Here is a 25,694-nt window from a genome sequence, read left to right as displayed (position 1 = left end):
AGCACTGAGACTGCCACACTTTTATTTCAAGTGACCATTTCCTGTGCATTAGACTTAATGCCCAGATGGAATCTTCTAAATCATCACAGGAGATAATCACTAGCATGAGGGTGACAAGAAGTACCACTAAGGCTAATTCAAAACAAAATATTTCTGTAGTCTGGTCTCTGTGTGAGAGAGCTGAAGGACAGGGCCAAAGTCACATACAAGGTGATCAATGATATTCTCATTACAGAAATCCATGACAACTCTGGAAAGACTTCCAGAAATGGAGACAACCAAGAAAGAAAGACCAACATGGAGCAGACTCTGCTGTTCATGATGGTTGTATAACGCAGGGGTTTCCAGGTGATGTCATAGTGATCATAGGACATGGCTGATAATAAGAAAAACTGCTGCTCCAAATAAAATGTACAGAAATAATTGAACTTCAAAACCATTATAGGTAATTGTATTGTCCTTTGTTGTGATGGTGATGAGGAATTTATGAATACAAGTTGATGTCATTGAAATTTCTAAAAGGGAAAAACTCCTTAGAAAAAAAGTACATGGTTGTTTTAAGGTGGGAATCAGAGAGAGTGAGTGTGAAGATCATCAAGTTTCCTATGATGCTAGAAATATAGGCTGTAAATAGAAAAATAAACAGCGCAACTTGCCAGTCTGGATTACCTGTACACTGTTGGCCTTGCATAGTTTTCCATGGCTTCTACTTTTGTAAGATCTAGAAACAAAAGAATAAGAAAAGTCACCCTAAATCAGAAGTTTTACTGGACTATTTTAAAAGTGTATTTGAAAGACCATATGAGCAAGTAAAAACTGCTTTACAATAGGCCCTAAATGCAACACCTAACATTCTTTTCTTATAGATTCAATCTATAAATAGCCTCACATTAATTCTCAAATACTGTCATGTGAATACATACGGCTAAACAGTGAAAAAGATATGCCATGATACATCTGGTTTCAATCTGCATGTTCATTTCCTATATTCTTAAAACTATAATTTTCCGCAGTTAGCATATAAAGAGTTGCATTCTTCTTGAATATCTATGTAGCCCACATTTTCCAAGCATCTCATTTTCAAATATTCTGAGCAGTTGCCTCACACTATGCATTGGATTGATGAAACCACTGTTTTCAGAAAAATGTGGTATTGCTTATTCTTGGTCTCAATATTCTATGGTTGCTCTTATCAAACAGAACACCTGGGGTTTGGGATATACCTTCACTTAATTCAGACATAGTTGTGCAAGAGGTTTAAGCATGAAAACAACTTGAAAACATATATATAGGTCATACACCATTTGTTTTAAGCCAATATTAAACTCTATTAAAGAAAAACATACCATATATTTTATGTAAAATATGTAAACTAGTTTTTAATAAGCTTATTTATTTTCATGTTCTTATTCTGTAAATGAGAAAATTATTATTTAGAGTTAATACATATCGCAGCTTTCTTTGGTACTCAATGCAGATAACATATAATATTTTAAATTGAAAATGACTTTCAAGTGACTAACTTTAATTTTATGTGCTATATTTCATCTCAAAATTGTCTAGCTCATGGAAAACAATGAATACATGGTGTGGATTCTCAATTAATTTTGACTTTTGTGATATAAGCAGGTTTTCTAGTTATAAGAATTATATGTATTCACATGACAGTATTTGAGAATTAATGTGAGGCTATTTATAGACTGAATCTATAAGAAAAGAATGTTAGGTGTTGCATTTTCGATTCTGCTGCAGTATTAAACAAATATCAAATGAATTATCAAAATTATTGCAGGATTTAATTGCCACAATTCTGTAATAATTTTTTGTTCTTGAATTTGAAAAATATAACTAAAATTTTAAGTCACTTCGACAAATGATGGAGAAATCTATTGTTTTTATTGTTTAATTGTTTCTTATTTAGAAAGGCAGATTCATTAACATGGTGAATGATAAACATACAGTGACATTGTAAAAAGCCTTACTTATATTTAAAACCCATTTTACTCAGGCAACTACAATGAAAAGAAGAATAACAACTGAGGTAGGCTGACATGGCAGAGCTTCTTTGTGGTGCTAATTGAGACCCCTGCCTCTCTGGGAAAGCAAGTCTGCTTGTCTTCACCAGATAGGCAGTGGCCAGGGATACTTTAGAGGGAGGGAGTCTTGGGGAAGTGTGTCCCCTTTATTTCATACTCGCTGCCTCTGTTGCATTCTGCGGACCTGTGCTTGTGCGTTTTTATATTGCCTCCATAACATAGCTAAAAAAAAAAACAAAAAACCCAAGACCCTTTCCCCGCCATTCCACAATGGAGAACATGGATGCCAGCTTTAAAATCCTTTAAAGCCATCCCCTGTGGGGTGGGATTCACATGATCCCTAGCCTCTGGAGCAGACAACTGCAACTATAGGAAACCACAAGCTTGTGGAGAGCCACATTCCTTTTATTCAGCTTCCTCAGGGTACCAGGTCCACTCATCACTTATCCTTCCGACTCTGCCAAATGTCAGGTCCAGGACAAGGAGGGGTCATTCAGTCCAGTAGCGAACTGAAAGAAAGCACTTGGAACAGCTGGTAGAGTGGTCCTCTTTAATCATTCCCTGTGCTCGGCTCTGACGTTTACAGAGCAGTAGTCCCTTATATACTAAATTATACAACAGTGGAATTTTTTCAACAAATGACTTCACTCATGGGTTACATGATTAGATACATGCATATTACATCATTGGTTACAACAGCTATGCTATATCATGTTCCCCTGGAACGTTTGAAGGCCATCTTAGCAGGCTGTTCATAGTAATGTTTCCAGACCCCACAGTAAGAAACTCTAAACTGTCTGCCAAAATTTTTATGCCAGCTACTTTGCAACCAGGAATGGATGAGTTTCTGTTAGCTCCCTCTTCTCACCAGCATTTGGTATGGTTCTTGTTTGTGTTTTGCTTTGTTTTTTTCAACCATTCTAGTAAGTGTGTATTGTTGATTAACTTTGTTGTTTTAATTTGAAATTCTCTAAAAGCAAATTATGAAAGGTATCTTTTCACGTGTTATTTTTTTTTTTTTTGAGATTGTATATCAACTTTGTGAGATATCTGTATAGTATTTTGCTTCATTTTACAGTTAGGTTGCTTATTTTTTGGCTTCTGATTATCTAGGTTCTTTGTTTATTTTAAATTTAAGTAGTTTGACTGATAAATATTTTGGAAGTATCTTCATCTTTCCTTTCATTCACTTAGCTGTGTCTTTTGCAGAGATAACATTATTGATATTAATCAAGTATAACTGGCCAATAATTTTCTTTCATATTTCATGCTTCTGGTGTTGTATCAAAATCTCATTTATCAAATGCAAAGTTACATAGGTTTTCTCCTAAAGATTTCATAGTTTTTGTATCTTATATTTAGGTATATGATATATTTTGAGATAATTTTTTGAAAGATGTAAGGCCTGTATCCAGTTTTTCTTTTTCCACACAGATGATTAATCCTCTATTGGCTGAAAGGACTATTCTTTTCCCATTGAAATTCATTTACTTCATTGACAAAGATACTTTGATGACAACTGTTTGGGTTAATTACGTGTTTTTTATTCTAATGGGTATTTTTGACAACACCAGGCTTTCTTAAACTTAAGCTTTAAGTAAGTCTTAAAATCATTTAGTGTGAGTAGTCCTAGCTTTAAATTCTCCAGAATCGTATTCAACGTTCTAGGTATTTTCCTCTCCATATAAACTTTAGAATTGGTTTATCAATACCTTCAAAAGAGTTTGCTGAAATTTTACTTTCAATTGCCTTGATGTTATGGATCAAGTTAATGGTAACTAACATCTTAATACTACGGTATCTTCCAGTTCCTTTATATGGAATGTCTCCCCACTAATTTATATCTTATTTGATTTATAACATATGTGCAGTTTCTGAATATAGATTCTGTGCATATTTCATTACATTTATACCTAAGTATGCTGCTGTTAGAGATTTGTGTTCAGTGTTTACTTCGATAGCCTCTTAGAATCACTCTACTTTCACCTTTGAAGAAGCACACCTTAACTGGCATGATATATTAAATTATTTTATGTACCCTAACAAAGATATGTTATAAATCTTAATCTGGATTTCTGTAGAGGTGGACCATTGTAAATAGGATCTTTTGAAGATATTGTTTTAAATTAACTTATGAAGCATCTGAACCATAGTCCACAATCTATATTACTACATCACAGTATAAGTAGAAGAAATTCAGATATAATAAGTTAGAGAAGGCGATGCAGCAAGAAGCTGATGTCAGTGGAAACCGGAAGAGCATATACAAGAAGGGATTGTCATGTGAGTGGAGGCAGAGATAAAGGTCAATGAATCCCAAGGACTGTAAACCAGTAACCAAATATTACAGATTTAGGGAGAAAGCATAATCTTGCAGATGCTTTGATTTGTACATGAAAACATAAGCCAACAAATTCCCATTGCTTAAATCATCCATTGGGTGGTATTTGTCATAGCACGCTGACAAACTAAGACATCTTATTACTCATTTAGTTTCTAAACAGTCATAGACTGTTGTAGGTTACTGACAAAAGAACCACCCTTCTCAGTGCCATTACAGTGGCAATCTATGGCCCTACACTGGAAACAAAGGAATTCACATGTATAAAAACAGTTACCCTCTCTTTAGCTTCTTGGAAGCATAGTATAACATAGCCACTGATGTCTCCTTTCTATAGGATATAGACAAATCTCAGCTTTTTAGATTATCACAGATTATCACCTGTTAGAGGTGGTGCCCTGACCTAGTACTCAGTCACTTTCAAGATGCCATGGTGTTATAGGAAGTTACCTTAATTCCCATTTTGTAACCAAGTGAACACTTAGGAATCAACTGAATCAACAACAAAGATTTGGAAAGTTAATGAATGATACTGCCACTATGACATGTGTATTAGTTAGGGTTCTCTGGAGAAATAGAATCAGCAGGGAGCAATCACAAATAAAAAACTTATAAAAGTGTCTCACGTGACCATAGGAATACAGAGTCCCAAATCCACAAGGCAGGCTGTGAAGCCGACGACTCCGATGGAGGGTCTGGACGAACTCCACAGGAGAGTCTCACTAGCCAAAACAGGAAGAGCCTGTCTCTCCTGAATCCTCATTAAAAGGCTTCCAGTGATCAGATTAAGCATTACTCATTGCAGAAGACACTGCCCTTTGGCTGATTACAAATGGAATCAGCTGTGAATGTAGCTGACATGATTGTGATTTAATTCTATGAAATGTCCTCATCGCAACAGACAGGCCAGCACTTACCCAAACAAACAAACATGTACCACCACTTAGCCAAGTTGACACATGAAGCTGACCATGACAGTCCACCCCTTATCAACTTGGCAGCTATACATACCACCTTAAACCATACCTAATTTCTAAATAAAAACCAATAAAACATACATTTTTTCTTTCACCTAACAATACTCAGCTGTCCTGAATATAACTGTAAGCACATTAAATCTCCCCAGAATAGGGTGCAAATCCTTGAGTAATATTCATTCTGAAACTTGATATCTTACAACTTAACTAGTATAACATGAACAAAACAGCATTACAGTCCTCGTTTCTATAACTGATCATGTGGTCGAAGTTCATATTTATCACTACCTTCTTCCACCACCCATTCCATGTTCCCTTTACCCTCAGCACGCACTTCAGCTGGCTGTTGTCCTTTGCCTGGTGGGGTACCCAAATCTTCATTCCTGAAGCTTCAGAGCCATTGATAGTCCTGCCTGGATTGGGTTGTTGCAGTTTTCTATTGATTTTAATCACAGAGCATGGTAGTACTAAAAGATGCCCTCAGGGATCTATACTCCAAGAAAACTCTTCTTTACCTCCTTTATGTAGTTGCAGTTCTACTTCCCCCTGATAGTCAGGGTCAATCACCCCAGACAATAATGTAATCCCCTTCTTGGCCTGTTGATCCAGTGGCATAAGCAACCCAAAGAGACCAGGTGTCAATCTTATATTTCAGTTCAATGGAATCATTGTTGTTTCTCCTAGTGGAAACACTTCCCATTTTGGAACTAAAACCTGTAGACCAGCAGAGTTCAGGGTAACAAGGACAGGAAGAAAAAATTTTCCTAGCGGATCATTAGGGGTACTACTTAGTGGTATCACTCCCATTTCCATCCCTTGGTTCCTGGACCTATGGATTCTGGCTATAGGAATAATAGCACCATATAGTGGATGATGATTCAGAGAATATACAGCTTCCTGGAGAACATTACACCAAACTTTCAGGGTATTGCCACCTAGTTGGCACCGTAATTGAGTTTTCAAAAGGCTATTCCACTGCTCTATCGATCCAGCTGCTTCTGGATCATGGGGAACATGGTAAGACCAGAGAATTCCATGAGCATGTGCCCATTCCTGCTCTTCATTTGCTGTAAAGTGTGTTCCTTGATCAGAAGCAATGCTATGAGGAATACCATGATGATGGACACAGCATTCTGTAAAGCCCACGGATAATAGTTTTGGTAGAATCATTGCGTGCAGGGAAAGCAAACCCATATCCAGAGTATGTGTCTATTCCAGTTAGAACAAAGCACTGTCCAATGTAATGAAGGGAGTGGTCCAATGTAATCAACCTGCCACCATGTAGCTGCCTGGTTATCTCAGGGAATGGTGCCATATCAGGGGCTGAGTGTAGGTCTCTGCTGCTGGCAGATTGGGCACTCAGCAGTGGCTGTAGCCAAGTCAGCCTTGGTGAGTGGAAGTCCATGTTGCTGAGCCCATGTATAACCTCCATCCCTACCTCCATGACCACTTTGTTCATGAGCCCATTGGGCAATGAAAGGAGTTGATGGGGAAAGATGCTGACTGGTATCCACAGAACGATCATCTTATTCACTTGATTATTAAAACCTTCCTCTGCTGAAGTTACCCTTGGTGTGCATTCATGTGGGACACAAATATGTTTATGTTTGTAGCCCACTCAGAAAGGTCTATCCACATACTTCTCCCCAGACCTGTTTGTCACCAATATTCCAATTATGGCCTTTCCAAGTCCCTGACCATCCAGCCAAACCATTAACAACAGCCCATGAGTCAGTAAACAAATGCACCTCTGGCCAGTTTTCCTTTCAAGCAGAATGAACAACCAGGTGCACTGCTCGATGTTCTGCCCACTGAGAGAATTTCCTCTCATCACTGGCTTTCAAGGACACTCTAGAAAGGGATTGTAATGCTGGAGCTGTCCATATTTGAGTGGTACCTGCATATCGTGCTGAAGCATCTGTAAACCAGGCCCGGGTTTTCTCTTCCTCAGTCAATTCACTGTGAGGAACTCCCCAAGAAGCCATAGCTCTGGTCTGAGAAAGAGAAGGCAATGTGGCAGGAGAGGAGACCATGGACATTTGGGCTACTTCTTCATATAACTTACTTGTGCCTTCAGGACCTGCTCTGGCCCTATCTTATATATACCATTTCCATTTTACAATAGAGTGCTGCTGTGCATGCCCAACTTTATGGCTTGGTGGGTCAGACAACACCCAGCTCATGATAGACAACTCAAGTCTCATGGTAACTTGGTGTCCCATGGTTAAGCATTCAGTCTCTACTAAGGCCCAGTAGCATGCCAAAAGCTGTTTCTCAAAAGGAGAGTAGTCATCTGCAGCATATGGTAAGACTTTACTCCAAAATCCTAAGGGTCTGTGTGATGATTCTCCTATAGGGGCCTGCCAAAGGCTCCAGACAGCATCTCTATTTGCCACTGACACTTCCAGCACCATTGGATTTGCTGGATCATATGGCCCAAGTGGCAGAGCAGCTTGTACAGCAGCCTGGACCTGTCACAGAGCCTCCTCTTGTTCAGGTCCTTACTCAAAATTAGCAGCTTTTCTCATCACTCAATAAATGGGCCAGAGTAGCACACCTAAATGAGGAATATGTTGTCACCAAAATCCAAAAAGACCAATAAGGTGTTGTGCCTCTTTTTTGGTCATAGGAAGGGCCATATGCAGCAACTTATCCTTCACCTTAGAAGGGATATCTCGACATGCCCCACACCACTGGACACCTAGACATTTCACTAAGATGGAAGGCCTCTGTATTTTTGTTGGATTTATCTCCCATCCTCTGATATGCAAATACCTTATCAATAAGTCCAGAGTGGTTGCTACCTCTTGCTTACTAGGCCCAGTCAAAATGATATCATCAGTATATGGACCAGTATGATGTCTCGTGGGATGAAGAAATGATCAAGGTCCCTGCAGAGAAGATTATGACATAGTGCTGAAAAGTTGATATAGCCCTGAGGTAGGACAGTGGAAGTACACTACTGACCCTGCCAGCTGAAAGCAAACTGCTTTTGGTGGTCCTTACTAATAGCTATCAAGAAAAAAGCCTTTGCCAGATCAATAGCTGCATACCAGGTACCAAGGGATGTATTGATTTGCTCAAGCAATGATACCACATCTGGAACAGCAGCTTCAATTGGAGTTTCCACCTGGTTGAGCTTATGATAATCCACTGTCATCCTCCAAGACCTGTCTGTTTTCTGCACAGGCCAAATGGAGAGTTGAATGCGGATGTGGTGGGAATGACCATCCCTGCATCCTTCAAGTCCTAAGAGTGGCAGTAATCTCTGCAATCTCTCCAGGAATCTGGGATTGCTTCTGATACTATTTTGCTCTGTAGGGGCAGTTCTAGTGGCTTCCACTTGGCCTTTCCCGCCATAATAGCCCTCACTTCATGAGTCAGAGAGCCAATGTGGGGATTCTGCCAGTTGCTCAGTATGTCTATTTCAATTACACATTCTGGAACTGGGGAAATAACTACAGAATGGGTCTGGGGGCCCACTGGACCCACTGTGAGATGGCTCTGAGCTAAGACTCCATAGACCACCTGGTCTCCATAAGCCCCCACTCTGACTGGTGGACCAGAGTGACGTTTTGGGTTCTCTGGAATTAATGTCACTTCTGAACCAGTGTCTAATAATCCCCAAAATATCTGATCATTTCCTTTTCCCCAATGCACAGTTACCCTGTAAAAGGCCGTCGGTCTCCTTGGGGAAGGCTTGGAGGGAGATTAACAGCATAAATTTGTGGCAGTGTAACAGGGTTCTCCACCAAAGGGACATGGCCTCCCCTTCATTCAAGGGGCTTTGTGTCTGTAAACTGTTTCAAGTCTGGAAATTGATTAAGGGGCTGTTACTCTGTGTTTTTGTAATTCAGGTTAGACTTCTGTTCATTTGACCTAGAACTCTTTTGTTTATACAGCTCGAACAGGAATTTAGTACACTGCCTTTCTATTGTATTTCTAGGTATCCCATGATTGACTAGCTAATGCCACAAATCTCTGCAAGTCATATAATTTTGACACCTGCTTTGAGTTTGCTATCTATAATAATAGCCACGTCTACCCATTCTTTGGTGATTAAGTGCTGCCACTTGGCTTCTGCCAACTCGGGATCCTGTCATCCCCTGTGTTTAAGAATTCTAGCTCAGTGACAGCAGTTCCTACAGTACTATCTGACCTACAGAGAATTGCAATCACAGAACTCTTCAGGGATGATGATGCTAGTCTCACAAATTTATTTCTCATTGTTCTGGTGAAACGTGCATCCTCCGGACATTTGTGGGGTGTAAGAGCAGGATTTTCATGATAAATCCACTCTAACATTCCAAACTCTCTAAGCCTCTGGATCCCCTCATCTACATTATACCAGGGCAGTTCTGGCATTTCAACCTCAGGTGATGTCAGCCATCTTTTGACCCATGTTTCAACCAACCATCCAAATAAACTCTTAATACCTTTTCTAACCCCTCGAGCTATAACACTGAATGTGGAATCTCTGTTTAGTGGGCCTATATCAATAAATTCATCCAGATCCACCCTTATATTCCTCCCACCATTATCCCACACCCTTAAAATCCATTGCCACACATATTCCCCTGATTTCTGTCTATATAAATTGGAAAACTCACACAGCTCTTTTGGAGTATGACGTACCTCCTCATGTGTGATACTTTGTACCTCACCTCTAGGGGCCTGTTGGGACTTTAGTCTAGTTATAGGTCTGGAAGAAATGAGGGGTGGTGGGGGTGGGTCATGAAAAGAATTAGAAATATTTTCCATGCCATTTGCCTCAGAGTCTTCATTTGCAGTTTCATTGTTGAAACAGGATTAATCACTCTAGGGCTAATCCTTCAGGAGGAGGTTGGGTGACCAACTCCTCAAGGCAGGGTAGAGGTGGGGCAGTTATGTCCTCAGGGCAAACTATTTTACATGGTTATCTATAGAAGACTCAGTATGACCTAGGGTTTCGACCTCACCCCCGACATCATTATCAATCCATATGTCACCATCCCATTTTTCAGGGTCCCACTCCTTTCCAATCAATGCCCTCACTTTAATGGCAGACACCATGCAAGATTCAGACTTCAGTTTACATTGTAAAGCTGCTACTCTAACAATAAGATTCTGAGTCTAATCTTCAAAGATGTCAAGTCTACAGCTACAAGAAATAAGATTTTCCTTCAGGATACTCATAGAAACGTCTACATTTGTCAGATAGCACTTAAGCTTCTCATTTGAAGCCTTAAGCCCATCCTTTCACTCCTTAATGTAGCCACTGTATTTAACAGCAACCAAGCAACATCACTATACCTCTCATTTCTACAAAACTCTGTAAAGGTGTCAAAGACATTATCTCCCAGAGCCTGGCTTCGTACAAGTGATGCTTTAGGAGAATCAAATGGTGATATTTTGACATCTCTTTTGCCAACTCATTCCATGGAGTGGGAATGTCATTCTGACTATGGGAATCAGAGTCCTTAGTGCCTTTTAGTCCAGTCAGAGTAGAAAACCATTCATAAAAAAAAATTTTAAGATTCTCTTTCTTAAGAACTACTCCTCATACCAAGATGTATTAGTTGCTGTTCTCTAGAGAAACAGAATCAAGAGGGAACACTTGCAAATATAATATTTATAAAAGTGTCTCATGTGATCATGGGAATGCAGGGTCCAAAATTTGCAGGGCAGGCTGTGAAGCTGTTGATTCCAAAAGAGGGTTGGATGAACTCCACAGGAGAGGCTCACCAGCCAACATAGGAACAGCCTTTCTCTTCTGAATCCTCCTTAAAAGGCTTCCAGTGATCAGATTAAGCATTGCTCATTGCAGAAGACACTCCCCTCTGGCTGATTACAAATGGAATCAGCTGTGGGTGTAGCTGACATGATCATGATTTAATTCTATGAAATGTCTGCATTGCAACAGACAGGCCAGCACTTACCCAAACAGACAAACAGGTACCACCACTTGGCCAAGTTGACACATGAACCCAACCAAGACAACATATCATAGAGCCCAGTGGATAGTTACTGCTCTTCATCCTTTAGACAGGATGTCCCTGATAAAAGATAGGACACAAAGGTCAGATTAATTTATTGAACTTCAGAAAGTTAAAAAACAGTGCCTTGGACAAAACTTGGCCCTGTCTGCACATTTTTATAGACTCTTGGACCATTGCCAATGGTTTGGCCATCTCGTCTGGTCAATGGCACCAGTGACAATTCCTTCATGAGTATAAAGAAGTCTTGGAATCACGTGCTTCACAGACACCCAAAATATATATCAAAATCATACATATATCTACACTTACACTATTCACTATACACTACTGTTTAGTGAAACAATATTCACTAAAAGGGGAGGGGAAAATGGGTGCTGATCTAATAAATTTGGGCAATCCCCAAGCCGAGGCCCTGTGCACACACCTAACCAAATCCCACCCTCCCCAGAACCATGCATATGAGCACTGGCACCCTGTACCACTATGGCCCTTGCCCTGCCCCTTCATACACTGTGCACCTGTGCCATGCTAAACCTTGCCCCTGCATACCAGTATCCAGATCTCACAAATGCGTACTCTCCCCACCCCATGCAACCACACTCTGCCCTGTGATTCCTGCACTTCCTTCCTCCAAACCCTGCATCCCACACACCCATGAACCCCTACTTTGCACAATGCAACACATACCCTGCCCCTCAGGCTCCACACACCCATACCTGCACCCACTGAACTTGTGTCATGCACAGGGGTACACTCATACCCTATTGCCCCCCTGCAACCATGTCTTGTTTACCCAATACCTTATGCATCATGCCCCACCCCCACCCCCTATGATGCATGCAAGCATGTAGTCACACCAACCCACATAACCCCTCACCCACACACCTATGCCATACCCTCCCTTTCACTATATTCTGGCCCACCATGTCCTGCTTACCCCACCACTCCCACAATCTGGCTCCTGCAACGCCCTCCCTCTGCACCCACCGTGCTTTTCCCTAGTCTCATGAACCACACTCACACCCCTGGTCCGCTATGCAGCACCGTGTGCCCCATCACCACATTTCCACGACTGACCATGTGCCCAGAATCCTGCTGTACCTATCCTGCATGCCACCACACACCCCCAACCTATCCCCATGCCCTACACCTCATCCTGTGCCCCATCTTACAACTCCCTTGCCTCAAACCCTGCACCCCCACACCCTGTGACCTGTGCCACATTCTGTGTAACAACCCATGCCCCTGCACCCTGATCTGCACACTACATAACTCTTAACTTTCCTCCATACCATATCTATCTGGCAGGTCTTTCCAGATTGGCTGTGGATAGGAGAACCTGATATAACTGGTCCCACAGTCCTCAGTCATTCCAAGTGGGAACCTGGGGGCCACAAGCTTTACTAGGCCCACAAACAGAAACTCTGCTGAGGGGACCACTGCCCATCCCCTGCTCCATGGTTGGTGGCTTTCAGTATTCAACAGGACCAGCGGACCTGGCTAGAATTTCATGGGGTCTCCATATAGCTTATCTGGCTGCCATGGTTGGGAGAGTCACCCTAAGTGGAAGAGGTAGTTCAACAGTGCTATTTGCTGGGAATCAACAGAAAGGGCAATCTCTAAACGGTCTATCTGCCTAGCTTTAAAAAGATCCTCAAGTAGAGTTATATTCCCTGCATGAAGCTTGGGCCTCAGTATGACAGGGAATTACTGACAAACTAATTACAAAAGGATACATTCAATGCAAGTACAAGAAAATACAGAACCTTAGATAACTGAGAGAAACCAACTCAAAGGAACAAGTAAACCTCTCAAGATAAGTAAATGCGTTGAAGTCAACAGAAGTTCACAAAGCATATGAAGATGCAGGCAGGTAAACCCCAACCAAATGACCAAATTAAAACCCCAAAGCGAGACTCTGATTTTGGAACAATTAATCAAAGATTTTCATACAATTCTCCTAATGAATTCATTGGGTTGGCTAATGACATAAAAAAAAATCAAGAAAACACTAGAAAAGCTTAATGAAGAATTTGAAAGAATAAGTAGAAAAATAGCAGATATCCCAGAAATGAAAGATACTGTTAAAAACATTAAAAATGTCTGTGTGACACCTAAGGCTCAGCGTAGGAATTCTTCCAGTCTGAAAGTCAACATTGACACATGCAATATCTGTTAAATAAAAAAAAAGAGATCTGATTTCAGTTACAGGTAAGAATGTAACTGATTATGTAGAGACTAAGTTAAATCAATATGGGGTAAGGAAGACATTGTCTCCATTTCAGAACTTCACCTACTGTATGAGACTGAGAGAAGAGAGGTGTGTTTTATCCAAACCCTATCTCCACTTGTCCGGATAGATCACTTAAACAACCAGACACCTGGGACACAGAATAGGAATGAGAACTTCTAATTCTGTATAGCTTAATATAATGCCCAGAAACATCCTAGAATATGTTGAGCAGATAATTAAAAAGTATTGACAAAATCCTTGAGGGGTTAGAGAAAAAGAATATGGAACTATTAAGATTTAGACCAGGGAAAGCCCTAGCAATACTTCAAAGATTAGGAATTCCCAAGTCAAGAGCCCAAGCCCTTGATTTTGAGGCTTGCTCATATAAAGCTTATTTATGCAGCAGAAAGCTAAATCTATCGATAGTTAGGTCTCAGATTTACTTCCTGAGGACCTATTTTGTTTCTCAGGTGTGGCCTCACTCTCTCTCTACCCCCAACTATGCAAGGAAAATCATTACCCTTCCCCTCTACATGGGACAATTTATCCAGGGGTGAAAGTTTCCCTGGCAATGTGGGATACGAATCCCAGGGAAGAGGCTGGCCCTTGCACTGTGGGACTAACAACGCCTTCCTGAACAAAGAGGGAAAAGGAAATATAACAAAATAAGATAGCAATAGCTGAGAAAATTCAAATTGAGTACTAGGCTATTCTGGAGGCTTTTTTTGCAAGCTTCAGCTAGATATTGCTATTTACCACGGTTTGCCAAACCTAAGCAAAACCATTCCTGTCAACCCTAAAGAACACCCAGGAGTCTTTTTGAGATTGTACAAAAGGTTTATGTACTGTTGTTACTTTCTAGAAACCTACAGCCTCCACATGGCTTCCTAGGCCAGATAAAACCTGAAATGCAGAGGGGCCAGCGTCTCCAAGAACATCATCTAGTTCCATACCTCTATCCCATATTATTGACAACCCATTCCAACCTGGAAAATTTAGAACGGGCATAGCCCAAATACCTCTAAAGATGAGGAGAGGGATCAAAGAAGATGGAACTCTAATAGAGGAGATAGAATTTAACAAATGAGGATGACTGCTAAATCATTATATTGATGTTTCTTTTAGTCTCTAGTGTCTTGGAACAACTAGAAGGAAAAACCTAAATGTTGGAACTATAACCCATACCAAACAAAATCTGTTCTATCACAATGTACTTTAAAATTTATTGTTTTTGTTCTACATATGCTATACTATTTCACAATAAAAAATGTTTAAAAATTGTTTAAAGTAAGGAAAATGATTGTCAACTCATAATCATTATGTTATTGTGGCAGTGTAAATGCAGAATATATTTTCTTTACAGAATAAAAACATGCAAAGAAATGGGTTTATAAACTAATATGTTAACAGCATATATGGTAGGGTTTTTAAGAGTACTTAACATTGATATACAACAAATTATATATATGACCAATGAATATGTTTTCACAAATAAAGCTTAATTAAGTGAAGGTGTTTTTTTTTCCCTCCAGGTTTGTGGTTTGATAAAAGCAACCATAGAATATTGAGCACCAAAAATAAGCAAAATTACGATTTTTCTGAATGAACAGTAGTTTTCATCCACCCAGTAAAAACATTATGAGACACTTGCTCAGAATATTTGAAAATGAGATGCTTGGAAAATCTGGGAAACATAGATATCCAAGAATAGGGCAACTCTTTGTATGATAACTACAGAGAATTATAGTAACAAAGAGTAGTATAAAACAGTAACTGAACATGTGATTTGAAATCAAATAGGAAAGATGTATAATGAAATCTATTGCACTGTTAAGCCTGTGCATATTATTTTCAAAGCAATTTTGTACTTTATGTACAAAATGAATGAATTTTGATTCATTTGGCCTTTCAGATACACTTTCAAAATAGTCTGTTAAAAACTTCCTGAAAGAGAGGAGAGAAATGAGACGAATAAAGAGTCAGTGGCTGAGAGATTTCAAACACTCCTGAGGTTATCCTGGAGGTTATTCTTACACATTATATAGATATCACCATTTTAGTTTAAGGTGTATTAAAGAGGCTAGAGGGAAGTGCCTGAAACTGTAGAGCTGTGTTCCAGTCACCATGTTTCTTGAAGATGAATGTATAATCATATAGCTTTCACAATGTGACTATATGATTGTGAAAACCTTGTGTCTGATGCTCCTTTTATCTATAGTACGGATTATATGGATTAAAAATAAATAAATAGTAGGGGGAACAAATGGTAAAACTAATTGAGTAGTTTGAAATACTGGTAACCAATGAAAGGGAGTCATAATATGGTTATAGAAAAAAATAGGGGGAACAAAGTTTAAAATATATTGGGTAAATGGAAATACTAGTAGTCAATGAGAGGGAGGGTAAGGAGTATGATATGTATGACATTTTTCCTTTTTCTTTTTCTGGAGTGATGCAAATGTTCTAAGAAATGATCATGGTGATGAATATACTATGTGATTGATATTGTAAGCCATTGATTGTACACCATCTTTGCAATGCTTGCATGTTAAGAATGTTTGTGTGTGTATTTTTTTTGATTTGTCAATTAAAAAAATAAATTAAAAATAAAATAAAATAAAAAACTTATGGCTTGGGATGACTTTTGATTTTCTTTCTAGATCTTATAAACTTACGGATACATCCATGATAAAATATACAAAGCAAAACAGCGTACATTCTGCTGGTTGGGGTTGACAAATAATTCAAACTGATAATTTCTGTTCTTACTTTTTAAATTTATGACCCATGCATTTACTATCTTAGGAAACCTATCACCCTCACTTCCCTCGATTCCCAACTTAACTACCCATGTATTTTTCTCTGAAAACATTTCCCTTTGAGATATCTCAGTGATATCAACTTGTATTCCTAATTTCACCAGGACAGTACCTTTACCTAAAATGGTTTTGAAGTTCAATTATTTCCATACATTTTATTTGGGCAGCATAGTTTTTCTTATTAACAGCCATGCCCTATGACTACTATTGTATCCATCTGCAAACCCCTGCATTATACAACCATGATAAGCAGCAGAGTCTGCACCAAGTTGGACTTTCTTCCTTGATTGGCTCCAGTTCTGGAAGTTCTTCCAGGTGTCATCATAGATTTCTGTAATGACAACATCAGTGATCATTTTGTGTGTGACTATGGCCCTGTCCTTTGGTTCTCTCACACAGGTTCCAGGCACAGAGAAATATGCGGCTGTAGTTTAGCCTCAGTGATACTTCTGCAATCCTCTACTGTTTCATGTCTTTCTAACTTAAGAAAGTAAATTTAAGTGTCCAGAGTTGCTTCTTATACATCACTTAACTTCAGTAAATAGAATGTTTGGCCTATTCTTAATTATTATAATTGACTGTACTCTATTTGCCATTTCACCACATAGTGTCTAATTTATTCTTTATAAATTTTCCATGAGGTAGATATTTTAATCTCTGTATTTTATGCATGAAACAACTGATGTGGAGAAGAATTAAGGAATGTGTCCAATGTCAAAGATATACTAAGGCAAAGTATGTATTCAAATAAATATAATCTGAATACAAAGCACATGTGTTTAATTACTCTGCCTTCGGCTAATAGATGCAATTTACTGACCACTGTATGACACATTTACATTTTCATAGTAATGTACTACCTTAGAAATTTTTCAGTATCAATATATAGCTTTTTTTTTATGTCATCTGATTTATCTTGACAATAAGCCTGCGTTTAAATGCAAAATGATACTCATAGCATTCTCAGGGAATGAAGAGAATATATTCTATATTTGAAATTCACTAAAGAACTTATTGTAGGTCTACAGTATCTTATAATTCCATTTATGTGCTTTCTCTCATCAAATTGGGAAAGGAGAGAAAGAGGCTATGAAACTCCATGATGCCATTCATGACATATTTCTCTGTATAAACCAGGGTCTTTTTTCACTTCACAATTATCTGGTTGAGTGCTTCTTTTCAAAAGTTTTAGATAACTATGGCAATGGTTTATTGGTGATTAGTGACTTGCTAGAAAAATATCACCAATGTTATTTGGCCTTTGAAAAGGACATCAAGGAACAAATAGACCTCTATGGGTAAGGGATAGGTCCTTTTTTCCTACCTACAGATAAAATAAGGTGTATACTAAGAAAGATGATAATAATTCTGAGATATTGTGCACTTTGTTTTGAACTTACCAGGTCTTCAGATGTAGAGGGACATCAATTATACATAGTCCACGCAGTTGATAAAGGAGAGCACAACTGCAGATCAGTAAGCTCTCCGCTTTCAAATGGGCAATATTCTTCTGTAAACCATGGCTATTTATAAGTTTTAGTTGGAACCTGATGTATAGTCTTGAAAAATCTCCCTCAGGAACAATATAGTTGAAGTTAATTGCTCTTATGGGATGAATGCTTTGTGCCATTTTCTTACAGTTCCAAAAATGTTACTTCCGAAGTCCAGGAAACAAAAAATAATTGCCGTGACCAGTGCAGCCAATGCAGCTCAGTGTCTGGACTGAAGGGAGGTTACGGGAAATTGAGAAAGAAAGGCAAGAGACAAAGATATAGTTAAAGCTGGGACCATGTGAGACTCTGAGCCCAGATGGAGACTAAAAACCCCAAGTGGTTCAGCAGGGTTTATATTATAGGGCTAGGAGGTAAAGAAAGTTAAAAATGTAACTTGGAATGGGGGAGGAGGAATAATGAGCCAAACCATCTGCTTCCTTGGGAATGGATGAGTCAAAAAGTTACACATTTCTCAAGGCCAGACTCAAGCAGCTTTGTAACACTTTAGACTTTTCAGGACATCAAGTGCCTTTTCCCACAGAGACAGCTTTGCTATGTCTCTGCAGTGAACATGTGACCTTTGTCTCATCCGCGCCCAAAAAATAGTATTTTAGACTTCACCAATATACTCTTGGAATTCACTAAAAATTTTGCCCACCAAATTTGAAATTCACAACCAACCGCAAAGGTAAATATTAACATTTATATGTTACATACGTTTAAATTGATACTCCAAAAGCAACTGGCTCATGATGTCATAGTTTGCAAAAAAAATATGGAACCTCAGATTTTAAAAGCCATGAATCCAAACAGTAGACAAGTGTGAAGTGGTAAAATTCTACAGCAAATTCCTAAATAATGTCTTCATTTTGATAATAAGCCCACCAATATGTATCTTCTTCCCATCATATTCCTAGTTATTGTTATAATTCGAATTTTATTTTGCCTCATTTTCCCCACACTTACAACCATCTTCCTTATATATATTTCAAGAATGACACTTTTCTAATGTGAAATACTATGTTTCTTCAAATAACGTGGTCAACCTGGACTGTCATTGAAATCATCTGCCACACTTTTCAAATTCTGGATTTGAACCAGTTCATTTTCTTCCCAAAACTTTTGTTAACTCAGTCTTGTGAACCCATCTTCTAGATCGGCCTGTCTATTGCTCCAAAGTATTTCCAGTAGCACAGATTCTTGAAGACAATTGTGTAAAGATGTAATGTTTACAATTTGACTGTGTGATTGTGAAAAACTTGTGTCTGATGCTCCTAATATCCAAGGTATGAACAGATGAGCAAAAATATGTATAATAAATAAATAAATAATGGGAGAATAAAGTGTGAATTGGGTAGATGGAAATACGGGTGGTCAATGAGAGATAATAAGATACTCATTATTCTTTCTTTTTATTTATTTTTTCTAGAGTGATGCAAATGTATTAAAAAATGATCATGGCAGGCAGTGCAACAGTGGCTCAGTGGCAGAATTCTCTTCTGCCATGATGGAGACCCGGGTTCGATATTCCGGTGCCTGACCATGCTAAAAAAAAAAAGAAAGAAAGAAAGAAAGAAAAGATCATTGTGATAAATAAAATATATAACTATGTGCTGATACTTTGAGCCATTGATTGTACACCATGTATAGAATGTATATGTATGAAGATTTCTTAATAAAAATATATAAAAAGGAAAGTAACAGCAGAAAAACTATTTGTTGAAGGCCATAAAATTTTTCACTGACCAAAAATAAACAATGTATTCAAATCCAAACAATGGATTTCCATTTATAATAAAGGCTTATGTGCAACGCATAACCTGCAAAATATATTTGTTGACATTTACCATTTGCCATGTAGCATAGTGATATCACTGATAAAATCTCATCAAAAATCATCATGTCTGTCCCCAAAAGGTAATGTTTATTGTATTAAAATCTATGCGTATTTCAATTAAAGATAATTAGAATTGAAGTATCATTCCATTTCCCCTGAGTTTACCACATCTCTGAGCAGCTATAAAAAGTACATTTTCAATGAAATGACTATGTTCCACAGAGAAGAGTGAATACCAGGCATCATCAGTCAAGTTATAATCTATAAAATGAGTCTGCATAGGCATTATACTTTTATTAAATTTTAAATTATAAGATCATTAATTTTTTCAGTCCATGCTAAAACTTGCATATAAATTTCCTCAATAAAATTTACTGGTTTACAATCACCTAAAATGGTGGCAATCCATATATCTCTCAATAGAGGAATAAATTGCTAACAAACAAAAAATAAATCTGTGGAGCAACAATGGAATACTATATAGTAATTAAAAATTTAAGCTCTCAGGTGGGCCACAGTGGTTCAGCAGGCAGAGTTCTCACCTGCCGTATTGGAGACCCAGTTTGATTTCCAGTGCTTACCCATGCAAAATAAATAAATAAATAAAATAAGCTCTCATCCAACCATACTGTAGAGTAATCCTGCATGCATATTTCTAGATAAAAGAAGGCCTGGAGTCCTACTTACACTAACATCCTGGGAAATGCAAAATTATAAAGACATTAAAAAGACCAGCAGTTGTCAGTGGTTTGGGAATGAGGAGTAACTGAATTGATGAAAAATGTTGTGTGTGATGCTGTATTTGTGAATACATGAACTATGTATCGGTCAAGATTCATAGAACTTTACCATACAAACGACAACCTTTAATACAAACAAACTTTAAATGTCATTTAAATGATTGGGAGGTCAAAGTGGAATGCAGACTGTTAAAAAAATCCTATGAATGTATTACTATACTGTAGTACAACCCATATGAAAAGGATAGGGCAAAAAGTGGCTGACATAAATAATATTGGAAATGATTGTGGATTGTAAGAGCAAGGACAAAAAGAACATTACTGGAATACTGTATTCTAAGTGGTAAAGTTGATTCCCACAGAGCTATAGGATAGCATTTCTAAAACCAGTCATGGTTAGGTTCATGTGACAACTTTGCCACTGGTAGTACCTGTTTGGTTGGGCAAGTGCTGGCCTGTCTGTTACGATGAGGACATTTCATAGAATTAAATCATGATCATGTCAGCTATATCTACAGCTGATTATACTTGTAATCAGACAAAGGGGCATGTCTTCTGTAATGAGTAATGCTTAATTTCATCACTGGAAGCCTTTTAAGGAGGATTCAGAAGAGACAGGCTCTTCCTGTCTTGGCTGGTGAGCCTCTCCTATGGAGTTCATCCAGACCCTCCATCGGAATCGTCAGCTTCACAACCTGCCCTGGGGATTTTGGACTCTGCATTCACGTGGTCACGTGAGACCCTTTTATAAATTTTATATTTGTGAGTGTTCCCTGTTGATTTTGTTTCTCTAGAGAATCCTAACTAATACAACCACTATCCATGCGTGCTACAATAAAAAGAAAAAGAAAAGATGCTGGTGTGGAAGTCAGGTTCCTCACTCCTGGATTTGGAGGTTAGTGAACAAAATGTGGAGAAAGCTTAAAATGAACTAGGTGGAATGGAATGAGAGTTGGAGACATCTTTTGATCTGGCTTCAAGCTCCCTGTTTCTTCCTTGGCAGTAGTTAGTCTGCTAACATGCCCTGTGCAAATGTTAGTAGACTAAGTATACTGTTTCTTAATCACTGTTCCTATGAAATTTTTGCTTATTTCTAGCATTTCCATTTTAGTCTTTCTTTACAGTTTTCAGCTCTCTGCTGAAATTATAATTATAAACTGTGCATACTATCTACCTCCTCTACTAGTCTTTTACATATTAATCAAGGTTTTTTTTCAATTTAAATTTCCCTGCCTGATACGTTCAAAATGTTTTGTCATACCAGATTCCAGTTCTGATGATTGCTTGGTTTATTTGGACTGGTATGTCTCTACTTTAATTATGTCTTATTAGTTCTTGTTGAAAGAATTTCAAATTCTTTCAACAGTGAGCTAATTTTATTTTATTATGCTCAAGTTTGAAAATGCCTTTCCTTCTGGTAGAACTTTAGTGTGGATTTTTTTTTTTTTTTAAGGGGGGGGGGGGCCTGAGGTGCACACTGGCCGGCAGGGTGGCCCTGGGCTTTTCGTGTGGATTTTTGCTTTAACCTCACCAGGTATTGTGTTGTGCTTCAATTTTGTTGTGAAAGGAGCCAAAATCCCTGTCTCTAGACCCCTAGAAGTTTCACACTCTCCTGATTGCCCACATTCACCATTTATCAATTCATTAAAATCTCTGACTGAATTCTGAATCTTTTTACAGATTTATAAAGTATTGAAGGTGCTTTTTTTGCTACAGATAAGCAACAATGTGATTTCTGTGTCTCCCTGCTGGCACCTGTTTTCTTCTCAATTTAACTGTTAGTCATCGTCAATGCAATCTTAATTGCAGTATGCTTTTAAGAAAAGCCGTTAATGTGCAGTCTGTCCAGTTTTTTAAATTCTTGTATGAGAAAGGGAGTGATATGTCTCCCAGCTCTCTATTCCATAGACTCAGAGTCCCTTGAGGTTTTGGTTGCTGTTCTTAGTCATCTCAGTATTCTCCCAAGGCTATCTAATTAACAATATTTCATTTTAAGTGTGATGTTCATTCCTTAGTGTTTTCTAGCTTTGGGGATTTTGTTTTCCTGTTCTTACCCTGGGAGAAAAATCCCCATACTTCTTCATTCACATGAAATACATGTGCTTGAACTATTCAATAAAGCTTCGTCCCAGACAAATAAAACAATAATTCAAAAGTATATTCTATGTATAACCTCCTGCTTATTACAACAGTAATATATAGAGAACCAAGCTAGTAAATTGTTTATTAAATCTCACTATATACCTGATTCCATTTCTTGATTGATATATTTATTTTCACCTATCAGTTATAAATTATCAGATCACTCCCTTTCGTTTGGTTATGTAGATATATATATACGATATATGTTATACACATGTCTGAGCAAATTCATTACATTGCATCCTGAAAATGGGGATGTTTTGCTTTAATTTGTATCTCATTTCAAACTATGACTATACTTAGAAATGGGAAAGAGGCATTTCAATCATTTCATAAGTGGTTTGGTCCATAACAAATATAGTAAGAACATGATATCTTATATTTTTTCTTTTAGAAGTCATACAGTATTTTCTTTACATTTATGTTCAACACTACATTCTCAGATCCTAACACGCTAGCCTATACTAATAGTAAACATTTTTTCAATGAATAAATACATCACTCAGTTCTATGCTGAAGCTAAGTTAGAAGACTGTCCCTGGATAAATACTGTGTTAGTGGAGGTTCACCTGTGGAGAGTGTGGATTTAGGATTTGTTTTCATTAATATCAAATTGGGGTTAATCCTCTCATGCAATATTACATATGATGCTACCTACCAGATTTACTGTCATTTTGTTTAGTATGTTTGTTTACATTTTATTAGGTGCCAAAGATTTCTGTTAGCATAAGTGATAGTAAGAAATTAGTTAATTTTAAATCAGGTAAGAAATTGAGGGATTTAAGTGTTTTGATTATTTTAATTATTTTTTAAATAACTGGGATTGTAAAACAATCCAACTTATTAATCCATTTTGCAGTACACATATGTTTAAACTTTGTAGGTTCATATTGTTTCTGCTTATCTTTAAATTTCTCTCCAGTGATTAATTACTATTTTCCTTGTAAAATAGGAAGTATAAGATTTCCATAGCTGTGATTTCCTTTCTTGAGCATGGCCTTTACAATCTCTTGCATGCAAGAGAAATGTAGACTTGGGCATTTAGAGGGTTCATGGTTACAATAAAAATGTATAGAAATATAATCTCACAACTTTAATATGCTGCTTTCTTGAGCAGGGCCTTTACAATCTCTTGCATGCAAGAGAAATATAGACTTGGGCATTTAGAGGGTTCATGGCTACAATAAAAATGTATAGAAATATAATCACAACTTTAATATGCTGCTTTCTTTTAGATTCCTTCATAAGAGGGGGCAGTGTCTGTAGAAATGGCAATTCAAGAAATTTTAGTTAAATTTGAAATTTATATATAACTGAGTAATTATTCACCTAAACATACATAGTAAAGTGTTTGTAAATGATGGGAAGTTTATACAAATTGAAGAAGAGAATAAAAATAGGGCCATCACTGAAAAGAATTTCAGAATAACTTTTGAAGAATGGAAAAATGAAGCTGTGGATTCTGATCTACCTAGGTAGATGGAGCTGGAATATTTGGATTTAAAAAGGAACTTGAGTGAAAATATCCTCTGAAGTCTCTAGCTCTAGAGTTATAAAATACTTCTGGAAAGAGTCTACAATGAAAAATTTCACCATCATGAAACTTGGGAAGAAGCAACACAGGGTTTCTAAAGGGCCTCCACTAATAAAGGAAAGTGGATTTTATTTAGAAAATAATTATTTAAAAGGAAGAAAATGAAAACAATTATCATCAGCACCAAGTGTATAAAGTAACTACTCAAGAAATTGAGTATATCTGAAAATGGGAGAAAACAGGTTGAATCTTCACCATTCTCAGACCACAGATTCAGAGCCTAGGGTACTGTTTTATTTTGCTTTGCTCTTAAGAAAATAGAGAGCTATATCTTTATCCTCATGACTTTTAATTTGTGAAATAGTCTTGTGATGTTTTCATACATAATCATTTATGTATGATATAGATACATAGTGCCAACACACACATATACCAGCCTTTTAGGAAATCTTTTATTTCTAATTTTTTATTGAGTCCTTTAATTCAGAGAATTGGATAATTTGTCAACTTTATACTGGAGTATGTCACAGAAAAAGTAATAACAGGAGCAGTATAGCACTGTGTACCATATAAGTGCATAACATTAAAGACAATCCATTGTAACAAAGAGGAAAGGATGAAAAACAGAAGGAAAGAATATGCAAAAGGAAATATATAAAAAAATTAGAATACAGCACCCAACTCACTAAATAAAATAGGAAGAGAAAAGAGAACAAGAAAAGAAAAGAAAAAGAAGAAAAATCTATTTATGGAAAGTGCCAGAGACAGAAATAGGTTTCAGAGCTGGCTTGGTAAGTTCAATAATGTAAAAAAAGAGATGAGGTTTTATTAAAAGGGAGATATAAAGCCAGTGAAAAGTACAAGCTGATAATGCCAATAATGAGAAGTAATAGGAAACAAGATTATAAGAAATGGCATAAAAGGACACTCAATATAATAAACATTTGCAAAAAAAAAGAGAAGGTAGTATAGAATTACAAGTGAGATCTTCAAGAGTCTCCTAAATTTGATGTTGTCGCAAATTATATCAGTGGTAAGAGGACTAATATGAAAAGCTCTCTGAAAATTCAGGAAATGCCAGAAGAAAATTTAAAGGTGTGGAAACAATGGAGAGTCCAAAATATGGAAGATAACTATTACCCCCAGGGGAAAAAATCATGATAGAAAAGAAGGGCAAACACAGATAGTGAACTGGAAGAAAGAAAGGATTTTTAAAAGATATAATTGCAGACATTGATATGAAGTTGATAAATACATGGATACAGAGATAGATATATTATGTATAGAAATATCTCAGGTGAAACTATGAAAAACAATATACATAAATTATTAAACACAGCAATTAAATGAAATATTATCAGATTGAGTTGAAAAGTTAAGTAAAATGAAAAATCTGTAACCTCATTTAAACACAAATAGCATTATCCTTGCAAATAAAACATGTGCCTTTTGTTTACTATAAACAAACATGGGGTATTCAGAACAACTTCTGACAAAGTATATTTAAAAGGGGCGATAAAACCAACTAATGCTAAAACAAATTACAAAGATATAATTGTAGGGT

The 25,694-nt window shown here is 37.4% G+C and overlaps 1 long non-coding RNA gene across 1 annotated transcript in view; it reads right to left on the bottom strand.

Moving 5' to 3' along the window:
• Positions 1-669: 669 nt before the first annotated feature.
• LOC143690089 (uncharacterized) overlaps positions 670-25,694 on the bottom strand; it is a 100,530-nt gene continuing 75,505 nt past the window's right edge. Inside the window, exon 3 of the long non-coding RNA XR_013178993.1 lies at positions 670-721. This is a non-coding gene — a long non-coding RNA (uncharacterized LOC143690089). The remainder of the gene's footprint in view (positions 722-25,694) is intronic.

The sequence above is a fragment of the Tamandua tetradactyla genome, chromosome 7 (assembly GCF_023851605.1).
Source record: "Tamandua tetradactyla isolate mTamTet1 chromosome 7, mTamTet1.pri, whole genome shotgun sequence".
Classification (NCBI taxonomy): domain Eukaryota; kingdom Metazoa; phylum Chordata; class Mammalia; order Pilosa; family Myrmecophagidae; genus Tamandua; species Tamandua tetradactyla.
This window is presented reverse-complemented; position numbering and strand designations above follow the sequence as displayed.